Below are 12,701 nucleotides of genomic sequence, written 5' to 3'. Positions count from 1 at the left end.
ATGGAATAATAATGAAATCATGGAAATGATTCAAAGATCAAATAAGGGAATGGACATAAAGTGCTTAGCACTAGTTTGGCATCTAAAGCACGTTGATGACAGATTTGAAACCAGCGCTGTCCAATAGAAATAATATTAGTCTCATAGGTAATGTAAAATTTTCTAGTAGCCACATTAAGGGAGTGAAATTAATTTTAATAACTTATCTAACCCAACACATCCAAAATACTATAATTTCAACATCTCATCAATATCAAAATTATTAATGAGATATGTTTACAATCTTTTTTCTGGTATTAAATTTTTAAAATCCAGAGTGTATGTTACACTTACAAGCACCTCCCAATTGGGACCAGCTATGTTTTAAGTGCTCAGACCGAAGAGTGCAGCTCGGAATCTTCCACCTCAGCTTTCCTTTGAGCTACCATAACTCTGAGAGTTTAGTCTGCTTACCAGTTTAGGCCGTAAATGTCGATTAGACTATCGTCCTCTGTTTCATGTGATCTTGTCTTTCTCACAGACTTGGCCTTAAGTACCATAAATGCAACTAGCTCTGATTTTCTGTATTTCCACAGCTCTTGCTTAGCGGGGCTCAGGGAAAGGTGCCCAAGAAGCATGTTTGGATTGACAGCCTTGAGAATCCAACCATAAGTAAAAGTCATGGGCTTCCTTCTTATCTTCTGGTTGAAATGCCTGTGAGATGCTTAGTCCCGCAGGACCACAAAAGACGCTCCATCAGCTCAGCTGTCCTTGCCATATTATGGGTAGTGGGTGAAGTGGGAGTGCTAATGCAGTGTTCTGGTCAGAGGCAGTGGGGCCTGGGAAAACCATTCAGCGCTTGGAGTTTATCCTTTGTCCCTACAGTGAGATGCTAGTTTCCAATGAGAGAGCAGAAGGCAAGCTGAGGACAAAGCACAAGCTGACATCCCACAACCTCCCCCAACCCCCCATTCCTGGGTGGGATATGTGTGATATTCCTCCAGGAAACCTCCAACTCTCTTAATGTTAATGTGTGGCTAGAGGAAAAAACAAACTTAGTCTAATAATAGCCAGGCCTCCAGTATCCTGAGGGTCTTCTTTAGCAGATGAAAGTCCTTTTGAGGGGTGGCTCAGTCGGTGTCCGCTTTTGGTCGCTCAGGTCATGATCCTAGGAGTCCTGGGATGCTCAGTGGGGAGTCTGCTTCTCCCTCTGCCCCTCACCCCACTCTTGTGCTCTCTCTCACTCTCTCTCTCAAATAAATATATAAAATCTTAAAAAAAAAAAGCTGGGAATGCAAGCTGGGGCAGCCACTCTGGAAAACAGTACAGAGGTTCCTCAAAAAGTTGAAAATAGAGCTACCCTATGACCCAGCAATTGCACTACTTGGTATTTACCCCAAAGATACAAATGTAGTGATCTGAAGGGGTACCTGCACCCCAATGTTTATAGCAGCAATGTCCACAATAGCCAAACTATGGAAAGAGCCCAGATGTCCATTAAGAGATGAATGGGTAAAGAAGATGTGGTATACACACACACACACACACACACACACGCATGCACGCATGCTCACACACACTCAGGAATATTACGCAGCCATCAAAAAAGAATCTTGCCATTTGCAACAATGTGGATGGAACTAGAGGGTATTATGCTAAGCGAAATAAGTCAATCAGAGAAAGACAATTATCATATGATCTCACTGATATGTGGAATTTGAGAAACAAGGCAGAAGATCATAGGCGAAGGGAGGAAAAAATGAAACAAGACGAAACCAGAGAGGGAGACAAACCATAAGAGATTTTTTTTTTTTCAAGATTTTATTTATTTATTTGACAGAGAGAGACACAGAGAGAGAAGAACACAAGCAGGGGGAGTGGGAGAGGGAGAAGCAGGCTTCCCGCCGTGCAGGGAGCTCAATGTGTGGCTCGATTCCAGGACCCTGGGTTCATGACCTGAGCCGAAGGCAGACGCTTAACAACTGAGCCACCCAGGCGCCCCAACCATAAGAGATTCTTAATTTCAGGAAACAAACTGAGGGTTCCTGGAACGGAAGGGGTGGGAGGATGGGGTGGCTGGGTGATGGACACTGGGGAGGGTATGTGTTGTGGTGGGCGCTGTGTATTGTGTAAGACTGATGAATCACAGACCTGTACCCCTGAAACAAATAATACATTATATGTTAATAATAAAAAAAGAAAAAAACAAAAACCAAAGAACAACAACAAAATCTAGCACTTTGAAAGTTAAAACAAAAGAAAAGTCCTTTTGGACACCTCTCTTTTTCCTTACCTCTCTCAACCCCAGAGTATATACATAACCAGCCATTCCTCACAGCCCTGGTGCAGCTTCTCTTCCTGCCCAACGGGTCTTGTCCCCGTGCTTTCATAAAATCTCCTTTTTGCACCAAAGATGTCTCAAGGATTCTTTCTTGGCCGTGGGCTCCAGACCTCACCTGCCTTCGGAACCTACATCAGGTTCCAGCCTGGCAACTTGGAAGCGCTATGAAACTCAAATGATCACTGAGATACTGAGACAATGGTTTTGCAAAACTAAGATCAATCAGTAAAGAAGCAGGGTTACACCTGTACTGAACTCAGCATCCTGCTGGGGCTGGGGGGAGGACGGCCAGCAGCATGTCCTGTGTCCCGAGGGTCCCCAACGGTGTGGGCCCCACTGGCCCTGCCTTTGGGGCCTGAACGTGTGGAAGTGTTCTGGAAGCTGTAAAGCCCTCCACAAGGGATCTTTTTATTCTGAGTGAGTGCGGAGGCGGGAGAGGGGTCCCCTGCGAGCTGAAGGGATGGGGCGCTTTGTTTCACGGCGGGGGTGGGGGAGGAAGTACCCATGCCCATTCAGGTGCCTTGTCAAGTCTGTACAGTTGCCTGAATAGAAGGAACTCAGAGGAAGGAACAGAAACCACCCCTGTGGTGGGTATTTCTTTAACCATCAGACCCCAGTAGCAGAAGGTGGGGGGTGGGGAGCCTGGAGAAGGGCCCGCGGGCTGGGCGCTGCTCCTCTGAGATCTCAAAGGCAGTTCCTTCCTCAAAGGGCCTTTTTGGTAAATCATCCCTAACAAAGGAAGGGAGAAATTCCTTTGTAGCCTTTCGGTGCTTGATTCTCATCCGCCCTGGGCCGTGATCCCACCCCACCCACTCCCCTAGAGTGTTTATATTGCAGAAAGTGATTTTCCCCAGAAACTGAGAATCTGAATTACGAAGACCAGGCCAGGAAGGAATTCGTTCCAGAAGTGCTCCCAGAGCCTCTGGCACTTTGCTCTGCATTTCTTCATTTTGTGTCCTTTCCTTGTGCCGGGGGCTGACTATGAGTCATCTATTTGGGTGCGGAGCACTGCAAGTTAATTTGTGCTTTTTTGCCAAATAACCAGAAACCGGCAGACCCAGCCCTGGGGCCTGCAATGAGTGAGAAATGCTTCAGTGTCTAAAGATCCATTGTCCTGCTTCTGGAAGCTGCCCGAACATCAACCTTCTCCCCTGAAGGAGAGGAAGCAGGCCAAGGGAGAAATGAGGATTCTAAATTTGGGTCTTCTGGTTATTCTGTGGGCCTAGGGATTAGAGGCCCCCTCTTTAGCCAGGCTTGGAGGTTATCCCACCCTCCCTGGGGCCTGGTAGCTTGTAGTCCACCTGAACGCAAGGCCTGCAAGGGAGCCACAACTGGACTTTTCTTGGCTTTATGTGCCTTTGAAAAAAAAAAAATGAAGGCTTTTCACCTTTTTTCTTTCCATCAAAATATCTGTGAGGGTTTCTCAGGTGAGGAAAAGAAGAGTTTCTGTTTGGGTTAAGAAGCATGTCTCTCGGGATTCCTGGGTGGCTCAGTCAGTTGGGCGTCTGCCTTTGGCCGGGATCGTGGTCCCAGGGTCCTGGGATCGAGCCCCGCGTCGGGCTCCCTGCTCAGCGGGGATCCTGCTTCTCCCTCTGCCTTCAGTTCCCCCCTGCTTGTGCTCTCTCTCTCTCTGACGAATAAATAAATAAAATCTTAAAAAAAAAAAAAGAAAAAGAAGCCTGTCTCTCCTACATTCACCCTTTCTACAAATAGGCAAAATGCCTATTGAGTGCCAGACCTCAATGTAGGTGCTTTGTTAGTTTAATCTGTTTTTTTTTTAATTCCAATATCGTTAAATACAGTGTTATTTTCAGGTGTACAATATAGTGATTCAACAATTCTATACATTACGATGAGAGTACTCTTTTTTATTTATTTATTTGACAGAGAGTGACACAGCGAGAGAGGGAACACAAGCAGGGGGAGTGGGAGAGGGAGAAGCAGGCTTCCTGCCGAGCAGGGAGCCCAACGAGGGGCTTGATCCCAGGACCCCGGGATCATGACCTGAGCCGCAGGCAGACGCCTCATGATGAGCCACCCAGGCGCCCCATACGATAAGTGTACTCTTAATCCCCATCACCTGTTTCACCCATCCCCCTCCGATAACCATCAGTTTGTTCTCTATTGTTGAGTCTGTTTTTTGGTTTGTCTCTTTTTTTCTTTGTTTGTTTCGTTCCTTAAATTCCACATGTGAGTGAAATCACGTTATTTGTCTTTCTCTGGCTTATTTTACTTAGCATTATACCCTCTAGATCCATCCATATTGTAGCATTATACCCTCTAGATCCATCCATATCTTTTTATGGCTGAGTAATATTCCATTTTATATATACACCACATCTTCTTTATCCACTCATCTATCGATGAATACTTGGGTTGCTTCCATAGTTTGGCTATTGTAAATAAAGCTGCAATAAACATAGGGGGTACATATCTTTTGGAATTAGTGTTTTCATATTTTTTGGGTAAATACCTGGTAGTGGAATTGCTGAATCCTAGGGCAGTTCTATTTTTAATTTTTTGAGGAACCTCCATACTGTTTTCCATACTGACTGCACCAGTTTGCATTCTCACCAACAGTGCACCAGGGTTCTTTTTTCTCTACATCCTTGCCTACACTTGTTGTTTCTTGTGTTTTTGATTTTAGCTATTTTGACGGGTGTGAGGTATGCTGCATTGTGATTTTGATTTACGTTTCCCTGATGACAAGTGATGTTGAGCACCTTTTCACGTATCTGTTGGCCATCAGAATGTCTTCTTTAGAGAAATGTCTCTTCATGTCTTCCACCCATTTTTTAATTGGATTATTTGTGGGGTTTTTTTGGTGTTGAGTTGTATAAGTTCTTTACATATTTTGGCTACCAACCCTTTGTCAGATATGTCATCTGCAGATACCTTTTCCCATTCAGTGTCTTTTTGTTTTGTTGATTGTTTCCTTTGCTGTGCAGAAGCTTTTTATTTTGATGTAGTCCTGATAGTTTACTTTTGCTTTTGTTTCCCTTTCCTTAGGAGACATACCTAGAAAAATATTGCTATGGCCAATGTCAGAGACATTATTGCCTATGCCCTCTTCAAGGATTTTTATGGTTTCAGGCCTCACAATTAGGTCTTTAATCCATTTTGAGTTTAATTTTTGTGTGTGTGTATGGTGTAAGAAAGGGGTCCAGTTTCATTCTTCTGCCTGTAGCCATCCTGTTTTCCCAATACCATTTGTTGAAGAGACTCTCTTTTTCCATTGCATAGTCTTGCCTCCTTTGTTGAAGATTAATTGACCATATAATCGTGGGTTTATTTCTGGGCTCTCTGTTCTGTTCCACTGATCTATGTGTCTATTTTTGTGCCAGTACCATGCTGTTTTGATTATTGCAACTTGGTAGTAGATCTTGATATCTGAGATTGTGATACCCTCAGTTTTATTTAGTGTAATCTGTTTTTAATTTAGGTTTAAAGGGAACTAGAAAAATAACTCAGTGCCTCAGCTGATCTCTTACAAAACAGTCAGCCTTGGGTATTGAAACCTTCAAAATTAATCACTGAGGGAAGTTTTCAGGGGTTGATTTCTGTAGGGTGAATTCTGCAATATCCCTTTCTCATAGTCCTTTTTTGCTCCCTAAGGAACATGAAAATAAGTTAGTGTTTTGAAGATAAATATAGAAAACTAAGAATGAAGAGCGATGAGAAGTTTCAGTGCCTGTTTTGGCCAGAGTCACGAGAGCCAGCCCGTTGCAAGGATGTCTGTCAATGTCTATCCCCAGTCTGCGGTAAGTGGGAGGCTTTCTGAGAGGAAGATGAGGCCTGCTGGAATAGCTCACCCAGCAGAGCGCCCCCTTCTGGTGTAAACCATACCCAAACATAAAGGCAACAGAAAGTGCCAGAAAATCCCCCCCACCCCCTCCCCGGCCACCGCCCTCCACCCTCCACTGGGGATAATAAGTCCTGCTGCGGTTAGTAATTAACAAATAAAATTCAACAAGTAAAAAAGGAGCCAAGGTCTTCAGTGCTATGTTTGTCTCCAAATACTGGAATGCTTAACCCTCCCAAAGCCTGATGAGCCAGGTGCTACTATTTTCTTTCTCCCCCCCACCTTTTTTTTTTTTTGCCCATAATCAAAACTTTATTGAAAAACTGACACCAAAATAGGACATCACTGTTGTAAACCTTACAAAATTAAACATAATTACATTATCTTGGTAGATAACTGGAATTACTGAACTGATAAGGCTTTCTGCGATAAACACAAATTCAAGAGGTTGTGTGGATCATTAGTGTTGCTTTCTTCTAAATGAACACCCCTCTGTGAGTCTGGCCTTTCCTCCTGTTGGCTGGCACAACACTGTTGAACAGCCTACACAAAGAACCACCATCTGAGCATGGCTGAAAACCGTGGTAATCTTGTAGCAACCTGGACATTTTACATCCATAAAATAGGAATTTGGGCTCTGAACTAGCCGTTTCTTTTTATGTTTTTTCTTTTCCTCTTCCAAGGACGGGGTGTAGTAAATCTCTAGCCAAAAGCATGTTGATCTTTTGCAATCCCAGCCAGTCCCGATCTCTAAGGCGACACCCCCCCCCCTTTTTTTTTAAGATTTATTTATTTGAGGGAGAGAGAGCGCCCATGTGCAAGTGGGGAAGGGGCAGAGGGGGAGGGAGAGAGAATCTCAAGCAGACTTCTGTTGAGCAGGGAGCCCGACGTGGGGCTGGATCCCAGGACCCTGAGATCATGACCTGAGCCGAAATCAGGAGTCGGACGCGTAACCGTCTGACCCCCCCCAGGCGCTGCCAGGTGCTACTGTTTTCACCACTTGCATTTAACTAATGCTGTAAGCGAGCAAGGACATGGAGTCATTGTGTAAGGTCACAAAGGTGGCACGTGGCGTCACCAGCATGCAGCTCGGGCTCGGTGGCATGAGAGCCCTTGTGCTCACCCACCACAGGTCCTAGCTCTGAGAACCAGCAGCCTGGGCTCTCCGGCTTTCTGTGTGGTTGTGGGCAAGTCGGTCCCGGCCTTCACGGCCTTTGGGGGTCTCAGTGTTTCCCTCTGTAAAACGAAGGGATTGGGGAAGTGAACAAAGCCATTCGTGTAGCCTGGGCTCTTAATAGAGAAGAAAACATCAGGTACCAGTCTCTAAGATGTGTGGCGCAGAGGATGGGAGGAGCACCCCCAGAGGGTTCATTTCTAGAGGGCTAACACCTAGGGAACTGGGGGTCGGTCACTCCATCTGTGGGGCCTCAGAGATTTAAAGCTTCCACTTGAAACTGAGGCAGATGTTGCCTCTTCCAAGCCAATTCCACTCCCTCGCTGGGCAGTGACGCTTCCATGGAGGACAAGATCCACAGGGCCTCTGATAGAGGGTGGGTCCAGATGTGGAGGGTAGGAGGGCGGGCAAGCCCTGGCTGCAGGATCCAAAGCCGAGGAACCCCGCCAGAGGCCAACTGACTTCTAGTTATCTTTGCCAAGTTTTAGTCACCTTGCCTGAGTGACCTAGCTGGTGACCTTGAGCAGATCCCCTCATGGGCTTTGCAGCTCAGTGGCTGCCTTGTAAGGTAGAGCTAACAACAGACCTGCCTCATAAGTGATGATCCAAATAAATCTCATAACACCCCGCCTGGAACATAGCACTTAGTAAACGCGACCTGCTAGCTGCCCCTCTCGCCACCTCAGAGGACAAAAATAAATAGATCAGGGCTTCTGTAAGAAAGTTCTGCCAATGTCCAGTTTTGTTAGTTTTGGTTCCTCCTTTACCATGAAGAGGGCTGAGTGCTTATCTCAGGAGGCAGAAGGAAGAGCTAAGTCAGCTGGGGAGATTTTGCTCAGTCCATAGAGGCCCTGGGGGGAGAAAAGAGGGGTATGGGCAGCTCTAGAGAGGGGACAGGGTGGGCTCTGGGGCAGGCTGCCCTTTAGGCCTTGAGGAGAGGCTCTTGAAATGACTTACTGTTCCTTGGGAGAGGGGAGTCCAGGCAAAGGGCTCCCCATTAGGCGCTTGATGGACCACATCTGAGTTTGTGGAGAGCTGCCTATCTGTGAATTCAAAATGGGATCTAAACCGAGGGGACTGTGGGTGGGTCAGTGGAAAAGAGAGGGGACTTGTTACTTCAGAAGGATTTTCAGCCTTTCCTCAGCTGGACACGGGGAGCCTTATACTATACCTTTTGGACCCTGGATCCGATCCCATGGTGGTGAGCCAATTTCTGAATAAAAAACTTTGAAGAGGACAGACCGAAGCTGGAAGGGAAGGTTGGATTGTATGACTGGGAGTGTATGCTGAAATATTATTGGCCTGCCTTCAGATATTTCCTTTTCGGTGCTTTTAACTTTGTGGAGAACTGTGGGCACGATTTGGCTATCTCCAGGGACCAAATGTAAAAATGTCTTGTGAACATCAGAAACCTCGCCCCCAAAGACTTTCTCTTTGGTTTCAGCAGTTCAAGTGAGGATTCCCCCTTCCCACTTCCTTTCTCTCCAGCCCCATCGTGGAAAATGAAGTCATCAGTTGTCCTCCATTCAAGAAGAAAACCAGCACAGAGGCATGGCCTTGGGGTTCTATAAAGCCTTGTGGAGAGCGCTTCCAAATCTTCGTGTGAGGGGGTCTCCAAGTGGGGGAGCGGGGAGCCGGATGAGGGGAGGCAGGAACAATGAGGACATTTTCAAGCTCTTGGGATTGTGGAAATAAATACCTGATACGCTCACAGTTTTGGGATCCAAGAACGAGGATCTGAAGTCATCGTTATGCCTGTTTTTGAGGCTCTCTCCAGGCCTGGGGGGACTCTGTATACTCCATAGCCAGCTTCCATACTTAACCATAGCCGTGAGGTTCTGGTGCTGCCCGGTGGTTCCCAGGGAACAACCTCAGCTGGGAATCCAGAGCCCTAGTTTTGGGGATTGTCTCGGTGACTTACTAGCCATGCGACCTTGGGCAAGTCACTTAACAGTGCCTGGCACGTGGTAGGTGCTGCATTGAGTATGGATCAAATTAACAAATAAACAAGTAAACCACCTGTTTGAACCTCAGTTTCCTTATCTGGGAAATGGGGGAATAATGCCTCCCCAATAGGCTGCAATCATGTAGGTAAAATTGCTTCCTAGAAGTGCTTCCCAAACTTTCTTGGGCTTCACATGAGTCACCTGGGGAGCTACTCAAGCGCAGATGCTGATTCAGCGGGTCTGGGTTGTGTGGGCCTGACTTCTGCATTTCCAGCTAATCCTTCGGGGATGCCTATCCAGACCACACTTTGAGTAGCTAGGTCCAAGACCCTAAAGTCCTTGAAATTATTAACCTTATCTTTTCAGCCCACGGAGTCTGGACAGTTGATCTAACTAACCAGTTGATCCAAGGTGCTCATCCTGGAGGGGTTTCCTGGGACATATGACTCTCAGTGTTGGAACCAAGAAAGTTCCAGGCAGACTAGAATAAGTTGGTAACCCTAATGGAAAGGAAAGGTTGCTTAGGTCTGAGCTGCTGTGTGAGCTAGGGCAAGAAAAAAATGCAGGTGAGGCTGTTTGCTAAGGAGAGGAGCATCTTCCTACCCAGAGAAGTTGGGTGACTTGGTCCACATCACACAGCTTCTCAGGAACAAGGCTAGGGCTACAGCTCCCACCTTCTGACCAGCTATGTAGCTCGGCACTTTCTCCACCAATCCTTGCTGCCTTCTCCAACACATTCCTCCTTATTCGGTGAACACGGCATGTTTATTTATAAATCAGCTTGTTTGGAGCCTGAAATTTGGCACAGCTGATTTTGGCTGTGAAGAGTTCAAATGTTTCCTCTTTGTTTTGGTTTACTTCACCATGTTTTGTGAACGAAACACTCAAAGTAATAAAAGCACAATAAGGCCGCTAAAGTGGTTTGACTGGGAATCCTCCAGAAATGTGGCAGACTCATCATATGCAGATGGATTTTGTGTCTCTAGAAGGTCGATTGGAAACCCACGAGGTTTACTTCCAGGGATTTACAAACCCCAAATAAATAAAGAGCTGGGATCTCTTTCCAGGCTCTTTCTCCTGGAGGTAGGATGGAAGGTTGGGGGAAGCAGCCCTGCTGGGCAGGTTGCTGGAGGCTTCTGCTAGGCTCCTTAGTCCAGGTCCTTAGAGGAGATGCTAGTCATTGGGCCAAGGTAGGAGCTGCAATTTGCAGAATGCACTCAAAATTCTTGGCACTTTATTCTGCACACTGCAGAAGTCCTAGAAGAAGGTTGCTTTTTATTATTAACACCAAGTGTAAGTTCAGGTTTTTTGGGGAGGTGGAGTGGGGGAAAAAGGGGGTGGAGACAGAGAGAGAGAGAGAGAGGTTGGCTTCATTTTCTCTGTGACTACCTGGTGTGGTTCCCAAGGCCAGGAAGTCTGCGGGCAGCCCCTGATCAGTGCTCTGTGCAAATCTGTTATCATTTCCAGGACTGGGAGAAGAGAGTCTTAGCCTTGCCCACAACCAGATGAGTGATCAGCTCAAGTGCTGAACACTCTGCTTTTCAAACAATGAGGATGGCAGCTTTTAAAACAGCTTTTGCCACTGTCTTAAGCCTGAACATAGCAACAACTTCATCCGATGTTTTTAGCAATAAAATGCACATGTGTGTGCACATACTTGTATGCACACCTACATATATATACACACACACAGGGATACTGTGCACAGGAGAGCCCTGATAAAACACACAAATTGGGGCGCCTGGGTGGCTCAGTTGGTTAAGCGACTGCCTTCGGCTCAGGTCATGATCCTGGAGTCCTGGGATCGAGTCCCACATCGGGCTCCCTGCTCAGCAGGGGGTCTGCTTCTCCCTCTGCCCTCTTCCCTCTCGTGCTCTCTGTCTCTCATTCTCTCTCTCAAATAAATAAATAAAATCTTTAAAAAAATAAATAAATAAATAAATAAATAAACAAAGCTTTTAAAAAAAAAAAAAAAAAACACACACACAAATTGACAAATTTGCTTCCAGGGGCGCCTGAGTGGCTCAGTCGTTAAGCGTCTGCCTTTGGCTCAGGTCATGATCCCAGGGTCCTGGGATCGAGCCCCACATTAGGCTCCTTGCTCAGCAGGAAGCCTGCTTCTCCCTCTCCCACTCCCCCTGCTTGTGTTCCTGCTCTCGCTATCTTGTCTCTGTCAAATAAATAAATAAAATCTTTAAAAAAAAAAGAAAAGAAAAACTTGCTTCCCGGGGTCCGTAGAGAAACTTGAATAGTGACCAAAGGACATTTTCAACCTCAGGCTCCAGGCTGAGACCTGAAGAAGTGGCCTCCAGCATCACAGGCCTGCTGGGGGTGAGTGGGTGATACCTGATTCTGGCGGGAGGGAGATGGCCAATCATTTGAGCTCGGAAACCCAGTCTACACTCCTGGTGCTGGGGTTGATGGGTGGGCATATGCACTCATGTTCTAGGATCAGAAACCCCAGCACCTCACAGGACATGTCCACGCATCTGGGGGCAGCAGATTAAAGGAGTACAAGGGGTGCTCTCAGCCTGACCCCGGGCACTCCTCATACCCGACCTCTGCATTCCTCTTCTTTCCCTCACACTTGCTCTCTTAAGAGTTCTGGTATAAAACAGAGCTTCCCTGAGAACTTCTCATTTCTGGGTACAACACAGCTCTGCAGAGCCCTATTTCATAGGGTTGAAGTTTCCTGTCGCAGTGATGAACTTCCATGAATCCTACCCTCCCACCCGGCAGTGAGATCACAGTGAGGACACGCAAAGGCACCATGTGGGAAAGATACTGCCAACCACCTGCTTTCCCTGGAGACTGGATATTCTGGTGGGGCGGAAGGTCCTGGAAGTCTGCAAGCATATGTGGGGTGTTACTTGGCCTTGCTGGACTGTAGGCAAATGTGGAAGGTTAACCATAAGATCCCTGGGTCTCCTCCTGGTCACTCATTCTCCAAGTGAGCCTTTCTCTCTCGCTACCCAGCTAACCTGCTCTAAACGTTGGAGTAAACGCTTACCTTGTCACCGATCCTAAGGGTAGCTGGGAACCAGCGTTAACTCCGTGAGATGCCTGGCTCTGTATCTTGGGAGCCCTGGGCTATGTGTTTTGGCTCGAAAAGTCCAAAGACTCTTAATATCCAGTGACACATCTTTAGCTCTTTTTGCTGTGAATTAACCAGGCCACCTGATGGCCTTACCACTGTCCTCCCTGGGGTCAGCCAGGCTCGCTGTGACCTGGCAGAGGCATCTCGAGCTTTCTCTGCCTACAGAGGTTATGGCATAGGCCTCACCGAATCCTCACACCTTTCTTTCTTTCTTTTTAAGATTTTATTTATTTATTTATTTATTTATTTATTTAGGAGGGGCAGAGGGAGAGGGAGAAGCAGGCTCCCCGCTGAGCAGGGAGCCCGATGCGGGGCTCGATCCCGGGACTCTGAGATCATGACCTGAGCCGAAGGCAGACGCT

The 12,701-nt window shown here is 46.7% G+C and overlaps 1 pseudogene; it reads right to left on the bottom strand.

The window, feature by feature from the left end:
• Window positions 1–6,417: 6,417 nt before the first annotated feature.
• LOC116647539 lies at window positions 6,418–6,838 on the bottom strand (annotated as a pseudogene).
• Between the last annotated feature and the right edge of the window lie 5,863 nt (window positions 6,839–12,701).

The sequence above is a fragment of the Phoca vitulina genome, unplaced genomic scaffold (assembly GCF_004348235.1).
Source record: "Phoca vitulina isolate PV1807 unplaced genomic scaffold, GSC_HSeal_1.0 scaffold40, whole genome shotgun sequence".
Lineage (NCBI taxonomy): Eukaryota > Metazoa > Chordata > Mammalia > Carnivora > Phocidae > Phoca > Phoca vitulina.
This window is presented reverse-complemented; position numbering and strand designations above follow the sequence as displayed.